Raw genomic sequence first — 15986 nt, forward strand, 5'->3', positions numbered from 1 at the left:
AAAGCATGGACGTACAAAAACTTACGTAGTGGTAGATTCGCGCCTTTTGCCAGCGGTTTTTCACGGACGATTCTCTTGGCAGATAACGACCCTGTCCATTCTCTCTACAGGAATCCTTCAGTCGAGTGAATACATCTTTTGGTATAAACGATTTCGCTTCTCGAACAGAACAGTTCGGCTGAAGATGTCAGCTCCATCTAGTTTTGTTTCGATAGCAGCCGCTAGGCTTTCTCATATAATGTCGGCTGTAGCTGGGAACCTGTGAAAGAAGCTAGAGAAAAATAAAGTTTTTTTTCCCTCGTTTCCTATGCGTCTGAATAGTGGTGGTGGTGGTGGTGGTGGTGGTGGTGGTGGTGGTAGTAGTTCCTGTGGGACCAAACTGCTGAGGTCATCGGTCACTAGGCTTACACACTACTCAATGTAGCTTTAAATAACATACACTAAGGACAACACTCGAACCTCCGACGGACGGAGCCGCGCGAACCGTGGCAAGGCGGCTGAGACCGCGCGGATATCCCGCGCTGCTCTCAATAATACAGTTGTGTTCGCTTGCCGCAAGATGACGATTTCGCAACATTGGGTACGACGGGAGCTGGACGTTGCCTCGGCAGGTTAGTCACTAGTCAGAAGGCGGGGGCGACATTCGCAACACACGACTCGCGTCGCGTTCAGTTTCCCACGTGTGAGTCAGGGAATATTCCGCGAAGGCGGCGTGGAGGGGCGCTACGAGCGGAAGGCGAGGCGTGGTGCGGACAGCGGGGACTTGCGCAAGCGGCCGCGCCAGACGACACCGTCACTCGCAGCGCGCCCTCTGCTGATGACGACCCACCAGCTGTGGCCGGAACCGCGCACAGCCCGAAGCCCGCAGACTGTGACTGTCGATCACGAGCCAGGCTTATTTGTAGTAGTATTGCAATAATACACCACTGACCATTATAATTGCTACGTCACGAATATGACGTGCTACAGGCGCGAAATTTAACCGACAGGAAGAAGACGCTGTGATACGCAAATGATTAGCTTTTCAGAACATTCACACAAGGTTGGCGCCGGTGGCGACACCTACAACGTGCTGACATGAGGAAAGTTTCCAACCGATTTCTCATACACAAACTACAGTTGAACGGTGTTGCCTGGTGAAACGTTGCCGTGATACCTCGTAAAAGGAGGAGAAATGCGTACCATCTCGTTTCCGACTTTGATAAAGGTCGGATTGTAGCCGATCGCGATTGCCGTTTATCGTATCGCGACGTTGCTCCTCGCGTTGGTCGAGATCCAATGACTGTTAGAAGAATATGGAATCAGTGGGTTCAGGAGGGTAAACGGAACGTCGTGCTGGATCCCAACGGCCTCGTATCACTAGCAGTCGAGATGACATGGATCTTATCCCTATGGTTGTAAAGGATCATGCAGCCACGTCTCGATCCCTGAGTCAACAGATGGGGACGTTTGCAATACAACAACCATCTGCACGAACAGTTCGACGGCATTTGCAGCAGCATGGACTATCAGCTCGGAGACCATGACTGCGGTTACCCTTGACGCTGCATCACAGACAGGAGACGAACCTGGGTGCACGAATGGCTAAACTTCATGTTTTCGGATGAATCCAGGTTCTGTTTACAGAATCATTATGGGCGCATCCGTGTTTGGCGAGATCGCGGTGAACGCACATTTGAAGCGTGTATTCGTCATCGCCATACTGGCGTATCACCAGGCGTGGGAAACTGAACGCGACGCGAGACGTGTGTTGCGAATGTCGCCCCCGCCTTCTGACTAGTGACTAACCTGCCGAGGCAACGTCCAGCTCCCGTCGTACCCAATGTTGCGAAATCGTCATCTTGCGGCAAGCGAACACAACTGTATTATTGGTTACACGTCTCGGTCACCTCTTGTTGCATTGACGGCACTTTGAATAGTGGACGTTACATTTAAGATGTGTTACGACCCGTGGCTCTACCCTTCATTCGATCCCGGCGAAACCCTACATTTCAGCAGCACAATGCACGACCGCATGTTGCAGTCCTGTACGGGTCTTTCTACTAACAGAAAATATTCGACTGCTGCCCTGGCCAGCACATTCTCCAGATCTCTCACCAACTGAAAACGTCGGGTCAATGGTGGCTGAGCAACTGGCTCGTCACAATACGCCAGTCACTACTCTTGTTGAACTGTGATATCGTGTTGAAGCTGCATGGGCAGCTGTAACTGTACACGCCATCCAAGCTCTGTTTGACGCAATGCCCAGGCGTATCATGGCCGTTATTACGGCCAGAGGTGGTTGATCTGGGTACCGACTTCTCAGGATCTATGCACCCAAATTGTGTGAAAATGTAATCACATGTCAGTTTTAGTATAATATATTTGTACAATGAATACCTGTTCATCATCTGCATTTCTCCTTGGTTTAGCAAGTTTAATGGCCAGTAGTGTATTTGGCTAGCTACGGTTCCTCACACACCGTAAAATTTTTGAAAAACAACGTTTTTCCACAATTTAATGGTTAAGCCACGTCCATTAACTCCTCGTTGCTCCACTGTGCAATAACGACCTCAAAGTGCCATGCATGTGTCTGAACATCAGAATGGTTTCTGTTCACACGTACGGGTAGTCTGTAGAATCGCCATGGCTGTGCACTATGTACCGGCTGGTTATAATTAAATCGCAACTACTCACGGAGTCCCAGTGTTGGCTGTACTTTTGATACGGCATCGAAACTTGGTAGATATGCTAATGCGTTAATGCAGAAATGAATTACGCTGGGTACTTTTAGCCACCAGCGATCAGTGCAAATCTGGCGCTGTACACAGTATGATATCCAGCTGTCATTTGACACACACGTGAATGGACAGTATGGGTGGTGAAAAGAGAGACTATGCGCTGTTAGTGAAACAGTTTTATGTGGACGGCAGCAATTACAGTGCTGCATTACGGGAATATCGTCGACTGAAAGTCTGAGGAGGGCTGGATGTCATTAAATTTTTTAAAGATGATGAATATGAAACTCGAAAACGTGAATGAGCTTGGTGTTCGACTTGGAAGAGGAAGGCATCTTATCCCAGTGGAGGCTATTGACAAGGTTGCTGTTGCTATAACTGTCATGCAGCACGTGGTCCCAGATAGCGTTTGTGTTTTAGCACGAGATTGTCCATCCCATGTTCAACAGCGCGGAAAGTTTTGCGGTTTATTTTACTCTGGAACCCGTACAAGAGTCAGACGGTGCATCAGCTGTATGTCTTTCTTCCATTCACAGCACCAGATTTGCACTTGGTGGCCAAGATTTTTAACTTACCTTTATTTTATTATTGTATTTTTTCCCGCGTAAATTGGTTCCGCCTTAACGCGTTAGAATATCTATCCAGTTTCTCTGCCATATGATAATTACAACCCACAATGGACCTCTGTGAGTAGCTACTCGTAGAATTTAATTATAACCACCCGGTATCTACGCTGACTACAGCAGAAGTGAAGCACCCAGAAGACATAGTTGGCTGACAATGTAACTTCGTACACGTACGCACCATTGGCCGATACGTCACAGGCAGAACGACCTGCATTAGTGTTGTTCGTGTTTAGCATTGTTACCAAGATATATTAGGGATGGTGACAGGGACAGATCATTGACGGACTACGCATTAGTGCTTTTGCTAAACTAATAAAACCAATGCATAGTGGTTTATAGACTTAAGACAAGCTGTGGTCGAAACGATGTAACAAACTCCCTGACAGCTCGCAGCGTTGATGCCAGCAATCAACTACGAAGCATTAACGAGTGCAGGGGAAACAGCAGCCGTTTACGTGGCTCTGACAACACCGAGGCGTTGCCATAGAGACGTTCACAAAATCGCTTTACGCTATTGGTTGAGGTAGACCTGCTAAGCTGCCGCGCTTAGTCTACTGCAGCCCTCAGGGATCAACTTAGCCCACGGAACTATACAAGGTGTCCCGGAAATGTTGCAACAGTCTTCGAGGGGTCGCAGAGGGTGAATGGAGGAACAAATCGAGGAAATGTCATCCAACGACGCTGCAGAGCGTAAGAGTTGTAGACGCCACGCCTGCCATTAAGCCACCCCTTCGGCAGCAAAGGTGACTTTCGGCGCTGAAGGACCGTAGGCGGAACGTCTCGCAATGTTGTTTGCTCTTCAGTAATCGCGACTGACTGCCGGGATCGCCAGTGGAGAAGATTGAGCCAGCTGCTGTTTAGAAAGGGCTCGTCTCCTATGACTGTGATGCTCTGTTTCCTTGGTGAATGACTGTTTCGGACATGGGTTTCCATCTGCGTCTTACAGTATGTTTCTCTTGTAGACCGAAAAGCACTGGGAATTTTAGAGTGTTCTAGGGGAATAACAAACTGCATCTGTAAACCAGCGTCTGAAACCTTTATCCAACGAGGCAATGGAGCATCAGATTCATAAATAACAAGGCCTATCTACACAGTAGCTAGCTTCATCTTCTCCACAGGCGATCATGGCCATCAGCCGCGGTCACTGAATAACAAACAGCATTTCGAGACGCTCCGCCTGCGGTCCATCAGTGTACAAAGTCACATTTGCTGCTGCAGGGGTGGCCTAGTGGCAGGTGCTGGCGCCTATGACTTCGACATTCTGTAGCGTCGTCGTATGACGTTTCTGGACCCAGTTTCCTATCCTCGATTCGTTCCTCAACACACAGTATACAACCGCTCAAAGTATGACGCAACAGTTCTGGGGCTCCCTGAATAATGTTGGTTGTGCACCGTCCGCCAGTGGGAGATATTAAGCCCTCAACTTGTTCCTAACATCCTGTTCAGTTTACTGCGTATATTTTTGCCACTTCAAATTATTCATCCAAATTTTTCTAGATGAAACTCATGCTCCTTCATAACGAAGTCACAGTGATTGACATTCAGTCTAGTAAGCAAGACTGATCTTTCTCTATGGTGTGAAAGGGTATGGGGTACAAAATTCCGAAAATGAGATGGTTCAAATGGCTCTGAGCACTATGGGACTTAACATATGTGGTCATCAGTCCCCTAGAACTTAGAACTACTTAAACCTAACTAACCTAAGGACATCACACACATCCATGCCCGAGGCAGGATTCGAACCTGCGACCGTAGCGGTCACGCGGTTCCAGACTGAAGAACCGCAAATCCACACCGGCCGGCCGGAAAATAAGGGGAGGAATGTATCTGGAAATGGTAGTAATGATTCTCACTATGCGTCACTGTCCTGACTTCAAATCATAACTGTTTCGCCGTCTCTTTTCATACATAGGACACTGTTGTTAGGACACTTGTTTATTCTTCCAGCGGATGACAACTTTTATCGTCCTAATTTCCGACAGAAGAGTAAATGGTGACACAGGGCGCCAGCCACAACTTCTTCCCTTTATTCATTCATTATTCGACCACAACGACGGCAAAGAAGAACCGTTAGTCACAAACGCTCGTTATACAGAGTGTACGGAAATTCCCGTTACAAACTTCTAGGACTTTTAGAGGCGAGTGAGTACATAATATTTTGAGTAAGAACTCCTGTACAGAAATGGAAAGTTTCCGTTCTACGACGGTTTTAGTAAAGATGTGTTAAGCATCCACGTCTACTTCTGCTCAAGCAAACTGCTTTTGCATACTTGAGCTTTCTAACAAAACGAATTGGACCTGTTCTTGGAAATTGTGCCACTAGATGTCCGTTAGGAAATGTGGTTCCAGCATGATGGTGCACCGTCTCACATATCGCATGTGGTTCTAAGACCTTTCAAAAGAGGTTATGGTGAAAGATGGATAGACTTAGGTGGTCCAACCGTGTGGCCGCTGCGATCGTTGGATTTAACTTCTGTGGACTACTACTCTTGAGGTCGTATGTAAAGTACAATTTACGAGACTCCTGTACAGAAACAGGAAGATCTGCTGGTACAAGTTCTGGCCGCTGCACTAGAAACTGAAGAGACACCAGGTGATATGGAGTGTGTGTACCAGAACATGCATTGTAGATATAACGTCTGTAACAACGTTGGTGATCGCCACATCGAGATGCTGCTGTAGTGCATCAGTTTTGCTCTGTACGTACAATATGTTGGGATCTTTTTTGTTGTGGGATAATGTAGACACGTTGTGAGTAACTTCATACTAACAATTGTGCTTAAGTGATAAACTGATGTTTAGTTTCGGACTCTTATCTAGTAATTGTACTGCGTCACGCCTAATTTAATTTCAGATGGAGAAGTGGATGAGAAAAATCTGAATTGAAACCGTCATAGAACGGAAAAGTTATGTTTCCGGACATGGGTTTCTATTCATAATATTATGGATTCGCTCCCCTGTACAAGTCCTAGAAGTATGTAACCGGAATTTCCGAACACCCTGTATTCATATTCTAGATACAACAACAAATTGACACACCGTTCAAAATTGACGAGTCCTGATTATTTTCCGGTTGATTTTTGTCTCCTCTTGTTGGAACTTTGAATTCAGGCTATGCTGCGTGTGATTTCGACTGTAGCTTGGTGCAAGGGCGCCTGTACAAACTGTTGAGTGGCGGGGGGAGGGGGGAGGGAGGTAGACCTAGGGATACTGAGTTTTCTAGTATTTTGGAAGACGAATGGTGACGTGCAAATAGCTATAAAACGTTCCGGTTCTGTCCTTGTTAAAAACCTGTGACACTGACTTTTAATCAATTTTTTGGAAAAAAAAAACACCAGATTAAACTGTGGGGAGGGGAGCCGCTCCGCCGCACCCCTCCCGTGCCTCCGGTATAAGCTTCCTTTGCGTGGTGTATCATCAGGACCAGTCTCCGCAGTAACACGTCACGGAGTTTGGAACTCCCGCGAGGCCAGTTTGCTTACTCTACAATACCCTTACAACATGTCGGTCTTGCGCAAGACTTGGCAACGGGCGAACAATAAACAGGTTGCGGCTGGGACAAGTGGGGCACCCCCTGGCGTTCCATTGTCGCCGAGTACCACACACCAGCTGCGTGGCGTGGCGCGACCCGCACCTGTTGCAGGTCGCCAGCGAGTGGCGACAATTAATACGAACCGAGGCCATTGTTCTCTTCCGTTGAGTCGGCAGTTAATCACGGCGAGCAGCCGAGGACAGCGCCGAGCTGCAACTGCGGCCGAGCTCTGCACACCAGACAACACACACGCAACACTGCACTGCTTCCCTCAGCATACGACAGCGCCGTGTTTGTCTCGCAGCGGCTGGATTTAATGACCAGACCGCCGACTGCACATGTTCCTCTTTTCTCTCCTGCGGTAAAGAATAGACTAACTGTACTATTTTCATACTGAAAAAAAACTCTCGGTGCAAGCGACGGTTGTTCTCGTTTTTGCTTTGAAAATGGGTTCACTCTTAACGGCGAGAATGCCGGTGCGACAAGACAACGGGGACCGCACTCCCACAATCGGACATCCCAGAAATATTTTTCAGTTGTTTCTCATTTCATCTTCGGGTGATTGCGTGCACTCTGCCATCGTAACATGTTCGGGCCGGTTTCCTGACTACATATTTGTCTAAACCTTTTCCTAGGGGCTAATTTCCAAACCGTTGTTTCAGGCGAGTAACGTGAAAGTAAAGCACTGGGCTTGCAATGTGACAAGTAGCTTGTTTCGTTAGCACAGTAAACAGCGTTAACTAAAGATCATGCTGTTCCTGCTCCACATTGTTTTTAAATGAAAGTATTGTTCACCAATGAAACCAGGTCGAAAATTTTACTCAAGTCTTTTCTTCCGACTTCAGTGGAAAAAATTTCTCTTTCCAAATAGACTTCAAAATATTTTGTACACAGTACATTTCACTTATCCAGATTGAGGGTATTCCTGGTGCTGTAACTGTAGGGCGGCCTATCCTGTTCACAAAAGTCAGCAGGATTAACCCCGGTTAATAGAAGTAAGATGTCAATTGGCTTTAAAAGTCTCGATTTACTAGCCGCAATATATTTTATTTCCACTACGCACTTCAGACATTTAAATATTTATCATCATCTGAATTTGCATAAATTAATAGGAAATGACTGACACGTGTTTACAGCTTTGGGGTACCCTGTGGTACAGTCTACAGTGTCACAGGCTGCTTCTCGTGTCGTATTACATCATTTACACCACCACATAAAATTGTTGAACACTGATCAAACATATAAAGGAGCTTGTGACCACTGGAGAAAGTGCCACAACGTGTCTAAAGTCTCACACGTAACTCGTACACGTCGTATTAATTCATACAAATCCAGATGATTGAATTTTAAACGCCTGAAAGGCCTGGTGGAAATAAAATAGAGACTGGGAGCAGTAAACATTTTGTTTCAATCAGTGTTGGAAACAGTCGGTGAAGCCTAACCTAGAACGTTCACATTCAAATGTAAGACCAACGCACTAGATTTATACTAAACATTGACAAAATCCTTCCCACTGGGCATTTATTCTTATAAATCTATATTACGCTCCAATAAACTTAGGTATCTCCAACAAAATAACCTTCTCTATGCCATTCAACATGGATATCGCAAACGTCGGACGTGCGAAATCCAACTCGCACTCTACTTACGCAACATGCTAAAAGCCTTGAATCCAGACAATCAGATGGATACAATATTTCTTGACTTTTTAAAAGCATTTAACTCAATACGACACCAAAACTACCGGCGAAGTGGCCGAGCGGTTCTAGGCGCTACAGTGTGGAACCACGCGACCGCTACGGTCGCAGGATCAAATCCTGCCTAGGGCATGGGTGTGTGTGATATCCTTAGGTTAGTTTGGTTTAAGTAGTTCTAAGTTCTAGGGGACTGATGACCTGAGAAGTTAAGTCTCATAGTGCTCAGAGCCATTTGAACACCAACACTTGTCAATGGAAGTACAATCATCAGGGACATGAAACGAAATCTGTGAGAAATTTTTGGTAGGGCGGATGCGGCAATTTTTCTTTGATGAAGGGTCACCAATCTATTCAGAAGTATCTTCAGGCGTGTCCCGGGAAAGTACACCAGTGATTCAGGCCTGCAGTAGCATCAAATATATTGCGTCCGAGGCAACGCTTAAAGGGAAACCCTTTTTTTCTGTTCCGCCACTTGTTATAGGGGTCGGGAGGGGGGGGGGGGGGAGGCTGGCGCACAAAACAACTGATGTCACAATCCTCCAAATCATCAATTAAAATGAACCGTTTTAAGGAAAAGGCACTTTGTGATTCTTGAAGTTAGTTGACACACGTGAGCTTAAAGGGCATCAGTAGGGATAAATTGTATAATGAACCAAGACACTGAACTTGCAACGCAACAAACGTAATATAGTCATCAATTACGACCGTCCGTTTTTAAGAGGCCGCTCGATGCTCGGTGCTTTGTGCTGCATCCGGTGTGCACGGTGGAAAATTAAATCTCATTCGTCGTGTGGTTGCAGTGAGGAAAGTGTAGAGCGCGTTCTGTATCCTATGCTGTATTTGCTAAAACCTCAGAGAGCTCACATGATAAACGCACGTTAAAGCGTAATGGGTATAAAATACTTGACATTAAGTTAGAAAGAGACAGTTGTTAGCTCATTACAAGTGACAAGGAAGTTGTGGAGGTCATCGATTAACGGACTACGATGGTTGAAAAAGCTATGCGCAATACGTTGGTTTGGTTTTGGTTTTGTTTTGCTTTACGGCGCAAAAAACAACTGGGGTCATACGCGCCCAAGTCAAAATTATAGAACACACAGACAGAGGACAGAGGAGAGTTAAAAATCGACTATACGTCCCAATTGACATAATAGAAGACAGCTAAAAACAAACACGTGGAAAAAGGGCTAAAAAAAGACACTATATAGAAACGGAGGTCCAAAACTAAAAATTAAATGACCTTCGTCGTATTGCTTTGGCAGATAAAAGGTAAAATGCGGTAAACAGCCCGCGAGTCATTTGCTACAACGCCCGATAACTCACACGGCAAACCCAAGCGGAATGCGTTGTGTAGTTATCTCTTCGCGATGAGATAGAAGAAAGCCGTCCAACCCGTGGGGAGGAGTTTAATCTTACTGATCTTGTACCCGCAGACAGATGACCAATATTCGTACCAAAGTTGTTACGGCGTATAGTAGGTGCCGGCACTCGAGTCGCGAAGAACAGAGAAGAGAATCGACCTCCCTCCAGGACGATAACGCGGCAGCAGCGACCCCTAGGTGAATACGACGTAAGCGCCGCGGCCGATGGGTAGCAGACACTTCCATAGCAGATTCAACATCAGCCACTTCGTTAGCCGATGCAACGTAGCCTCTGTCATTAGCAATCTCTACGTAGCAAAGACTTGTGTTTGTCTGTTCTCAAGAAGACTGATTATTTTGTATGACGTCCTTCTTGCGGCACATCTCTGAAAGATAAGTATTTTTACACTACTGGCGATTAAAATTGCTACACCACGAAGATGACGTGCTACAGACGCGAAATTTAACCGACAGGAAGAAGATGCTGTGAAATACAAATTATTACCTTTTCAGAGCATTCACACAACGTTGGCGCCGGTGGCGACACCTACGACGTGCTGACATGCGGAAACTTTCAAACCAGTTTCTCATACACAAACAGCAGCTGACCGGCGTTGCCTGGTGAAACGTCATTGTGATGCCTCGTGTAAGGAGGAGAAATGCGTACCATCACGTTTCCGACTTTGATAAAGATCGGATTGTAGCCTATCGCGATTTCGGTTTATCGTATGGCGACATTGCTGCTAACGTTGGTGGAGATCCAATGACTAATAGCAGAATATGGAATCGGTGGGTTCAGGAGGGTAATACGGAACGCCGTGCTGGATCCCAACGGCCTCGTATCACTAGGAGTCGAGATGACAGGCATCTTATCCGCATGGCTGTAACGGATCGTGCAGCCACGTCTCGATCCCTGAGTCAACAGATGGGGACGTTTGCAAGACTACAATCATCTGCACGAACAGTTCGACGGCGTTTGCAGCAGCATGAACTATCAGCTCGAATACCATGGCTGCGGTTACCCTAGATGCTGCATCACAGACAGGAACGCCTGCGATGGTGTACTCAACGACGAACCAGGGTGCACGAATGCGAAACGTCATTTTTTCGGATGAATGTAGGTTCTGTTTACAGCATCGTGATGGTCGTATCCGTGTTTGGCGACATCGCGGTGACCGAACATTGGAAACGTGTATTCGTCATCGCCATACTGACGTATTACCCGGCGTGATGGTATGGGGTGCCATTGGTTACACGTCTCGGTCACCTCTTGTTCGCACTGACAGCACTTTGAACAGTGGACGTTACATTTCAGATGTGTAACGACCCGTGGCTCTACCCTTCATTCGATCCCTGCGAAACCCTACATTTCAGCAGGATAATGCACCACCGCATGTTGCAGGTCCTGTACGGGCCTTTCTGGAAACAGAAGATGTTCGACTGGTGCCCTGGCCAGCACATTCTCCAGATCCCTCACCAATTGAAAACGCCTGGTCAATGGTGGTCGAGCAACTGGGTCGTCACAATATGCCAGTCACTACTCTTAATGAACTGTGGTATCGTGTTGAAGCTGCATGGGCAGCTGTACCTGTACACGGCATCCAAGCTCTGTTTGACTCAATGCCCAGGCGTATCAAGGCCGTTATTACGGCCAGAGGTGGTGGTTGTGGATACTGATTTCTCACGATCTATGCACCCAAATTGCGTGAAAATGTAATCAAATGTCAGCTCTAGTATAATATATTTGTCCAATGAATATCCGTTTATCATCTGCATTTATTATTGGTGTAGCAATTTTAATGGCCAGTTGTGTACGAGTTTTTTGACTGTTTGACTAGCGAACCGAGTACGCAGGATTCCTGGACACAAAAAAAAAAGTGATAGGGTGTTGCTGCTTATGGCAACGCTGAGATCGTCCGAGGGGCAAAACTGCTGAAGGGCTTGCGTCGTAGAGAGATGCAGATCAGCAAGAGACCCATTCCGCGACACGTTTCGGAAGTCTGTGGTCTATTCCCGGATGCTGGCGCCATCCGCGTGTTGCGTGGGGCAGGAAGGCCTTCCCGTTGACGTCCACATACCGCGCGGCCACGGCGTGTGATGGTCGGCTGCTGGGACAGCGGCGACCGCAGCCTTGTAGGGCGGTCGCTCCCGGTATGGGCTTCCTGCTGCCCGCTGCCCGCTGCTCCGCAAACGCGGCCCGGCTGCCAACTCACTTCCGTCTCGCCGGTCACACAACGCGAGGTGAGCCTGTGCGTGTGTCCTCGCGTGTCTGTGCCAGGGGGGCGGGGGAAGATGAACGGCTGCCACCAGGCGAAATTCGTCAGGGCAAGGGTGGGCAACCGGCGCTCCACGGGCCGGAGTCTGCTCGCAATTGATCTGAATTCGGACCGCGGTAGTAATTCGTGGTACAAGGAGCCTCGACGTTTCAGAACAGTTGCACCGTTAGAGTTGAATGTGAGGGTAATTTATAATGAATTAGGGCCAACCAGCTGTTTTTATAGACGTTTATTTTTCCATAATCACATTAAAAATAAAAACTTTGAGGTTCGCCGATGACATTGTAATTCTGTCAGAGACAGCAAAGGACTTGGGAAGAGCAGTTGAACCGAATGGACAGTGTCTTGAAAGGAGGATATAAGATGGACATCAACAAAAGCAAAACGAGGATAATGGAATGTAGTCGAGTTAACTCGCGTGATGCTGAGGGAATTAGATTAGGAAATGGCACACTTAAAGTAGTAAAGGAGTTTTGCTATTTGGGGAGCAAAATAACTGATGATGGTCGAAGTAGAGAGGATATAAAATGTAGACTGGCAATGGTAAGGAAAGCGTTTCTGAAGAAGAGAAATTTGTTAACATCGAGTATAGATTTAAGTGTCGGGAAGTCGTTTCTGAAAGTATTTGTATGAAGTGTAGCCATGTATGGAAGTGAAACATGGCCGATAAATAGTTTGGTTCAAAATGGTTCAAATGGCTCTGAGCTCTATGCGACTTAACTTCTGAGGTCATCAGTCCCCTAGAACTTAGAACTACTTAAACCTAACTAACATAAGGACATCACACACATCCATGCCCGAGGCAGGATCGAACCTGCGACGGTAGCAGTCGCGTAAGAGTGAATAGATAGTCCACTTAACATCAGCCGTAGTTCATAAATGTACACAGATTCTTTCTCCAAAGATATGTGAGGTTTTACAACTACTCATCTATACGAAAACCACAACCATATTACAATACAGAAGAAAGCTATGAACAAATAAACGTTATATTACGTTGTACTCCAGGATTAAAAGTGTGAGTATATAAAGGCCAAAACAATTCACAAGTGAGTAATGGCGCAGACACAGTGTCTACGGCAAAAATAATTGGTGAAAGTGACGAACAGGCAAAACTAGAGGAAGGGGCAGAGGAGAGTAGCATGTAAAAATTTGAATCTCTTACGATATTTGTAGCTGGAAACTTTCGTTGGCGTAATGTCCTCTTAAAGCAGTAAAAATGGCTTTTTTCACTGAATCTTCTTTCATTCTTTTCTAGGCGATAAAGCCTAGTGTCAACCGTTTTGTTCAATAGTTCATTTATTTGTGTTATATTCCAGCATCACCAGTTGCCTTGTAACAGGGCCAGAAGTAATTCTCACGCTGCCAAGTTGCGGTACAGTGTGCGAGGGAAGTAATGGAACTTAACTATGAAGAAGTGTATCTGTTATAGCCAACTACGAAAAGCAATCAACTCCAGGATTGCAATGGATGGAAAAGTCTGGAGAATGTGAAACTGATGATGATCAGGCGATGATGATCAAGTGTTGTTGTTGTTGATGATGATGATGATGATGATGATGGAAAACGCCAGAAATGTAATCCGTTTATGCAATACGCTACCATACGCGTTGAAGCAGCAAGAACCTAGACATTTGCACAAGACCTATGGCAGCAACTTGGACTGTAACTGTTGTGCAGGGCACACGTGTCGGACAAAGCAGTATCGCTGTTTATCTACACCAGTCCCCACAGTTACAGCGCCGCTTCTGGAGCGGCGCTAGCCGTGTGCATTGCCTAACTGATTAATGCGCACCCAGAACAGCACTCGGCCGGCGGTTCACAAATGGCGCAAGTGAACGCCGTATCGGGTGTGGAAGCTGGCGCCACCCCATTGTCGGAACTGCGCTGTCCTCGCACCCGCCGCGCAGCTGGTGCGCGCTTTTGCAACGCGAAGTTATTACGCGAGTGGCGGCGCGACTCTCGGGAACGCGTGCGGTGAAAGCGTTGCCAGGCGACAGGAACAAATAAGCGGTGTCGCACGCCCTTCCGTTCGGCCGTCTGTCAAGAGCGGAGCTGCAGCAGCAGCCGCAGCCGCGCGCGTCACGACAGCTCACTTGCCCGCCGCGGGTAATGCGGCCGAGCACTCCATTATTACCTGACAAGGACGCGTGCGAGACTGGCCGCTGCACTTTATCACTACTTGCATCTACTACCGCCGCGGCCACTTACCATTTCAGATGGTCGCGCAGCGCTGCACAAACATGTCAGCTACCGCCTATTAACAAACTAGGCTGTTCTTGCCAGGTATGTGACTGCACCGTCGTGTTGCTTTATACACCAGCTTTCGAAGCATTGTCGCAAGTGACACGAGTGCTACGTTCAGATGTTCTAGTATGTTATTTCATCCTGTTCCTGGTCCCAGTTTGTCAAGGAAATGATAGACATAGATTTTCAATAGGTTGGTACGAATGAGGAGATGCGGATCGATAACAGCTTCGATTACGATTTCTACTGGCTCGCACTGACAAGTGCCGACCTTTTGGCCGAGCGGTTCTAGACGCTACAGTCTGGAGCCGCGCGGCCGCTACGGTCGCAGGTTCGAATCCTGCCTCGGGCATGGATGTGTGTCATGTCCTGAGGTTAGTTAGGTTTAAGTAGTTCTAAGTTCTAGGGGACTGACGAACTCAGCAGTTAAGTCCCATAGTGCTCAGAGCATTTTGAACCATTTGAACATTGAAACTTCCTGGCAGATAAAAACTGTGTGCCGGGCCGAGACTCGAACTCGGGACCTATGCCTTTCGCGGGCAAGTGCTCTACCAACTGAACTACCCAAGCACGACTCACGCCCCGCCCCCACTGCTCCAATTCTGCCAGTACCTCGTCTCCTACCTTCCAAACTTTACAGAAGCTCTCCTGCGAACCTTTCTTTCAGGAGTGCTAGTTCTGCAAGGTTCGCAGGAGAGCTTCTGTAAAGTTTGGAAGGTAGGAGACGAAGTACTGGCAGAATTGGAGCTGTGAGGGCGGGGCGTGAGTCGTGCTTGGGTAGGTCAGTTGGTAGAGCACTTGCCCGCGAAAGGCAAAGGTCCCGAGTTCGAGTCTCGGCCCGGCACACAGTTTTAATCTGCCAGGAAGTTTCGTATCAGCGCACACTCCGCTGCAAAGTGAAAATCTCATTCTGGCATTTGAGCATTGACAAGTAAGGAGGAAGTCAGGATATTTATGTGGTGTCTCATAGTGTGTGTGTGTGTGTGTGTGTGTGTGTGTGTGTGTGTGTGTGTGTGTGTGTGTGTGTGTGGTGTGTGTACGCGCGCGCACCATTTTTATGATACCGGATTTTGATTCACAGCACAATCATCGCATAAAACTTGCGCCACTGCCAATAAAAACAACATATCTCTTGTTCAACACAAATGAAATCATAAACATATGAACAGTTGTCGGTTCGAAACCAGTTTCGGCGTTATTTGTTCTTAATAAATAGCATTGTTAAAAATGGCTGATTGCAATAAAGTCTCAACCTTATAAGAGCAGGATTTATTATGATAGCAGAACTTCCATAACGCAGAATTCTCAAGAGGATATCGGGACTCCGAATAACAGGCAGTGGTCACTATGGGACACTAGCTATCGAGTAACTGTGTCTTGATAGACACCGTCAGCCTTAACGCAAAGAACAGGAAAACTACATCCTGTCTGACACAACTTTAGAATGAACCTTGGAGGGTGTGACACATTGCTTATTGTAGTTAGTTGTGAACAAGAGAACTAAAAAGTGAGCTGGATCAAAGAGGTACA

At 46.9% G+C, this 15986-nt stretch overlaps 1 protein-coding gene across 1 annotated transcript in view; it reads right to left on the reverse strand.

Annotated features, from left to right (window-relative positions):
* Window positions 1-15986, reverse strand: part of LOC126152618 (protein Wnt-1-like) — a 218193-nt gene that overhangs the window by 81160 nt on the left and 121047 nt on the right. The window lies entirely within an intron of this gene.

The sequence above is a fragment of the Schistocerca cancellata genome, chromosome 2 (genome assembly GCF_023864275.1).
Source record: "Schistocerca cancellata isolate TAMUIC-IGC-003103 chromosome 2, iqSchCanc2.1, whole genome shotgun sequence".
NCBI classification, from domain to species: domain Eukaryota; kingdom Metazoa; phylum Arthropoda; class Insecta; order Orthoptera; family Acrididae; genus Schistocerca; species Schistocerca cancellata.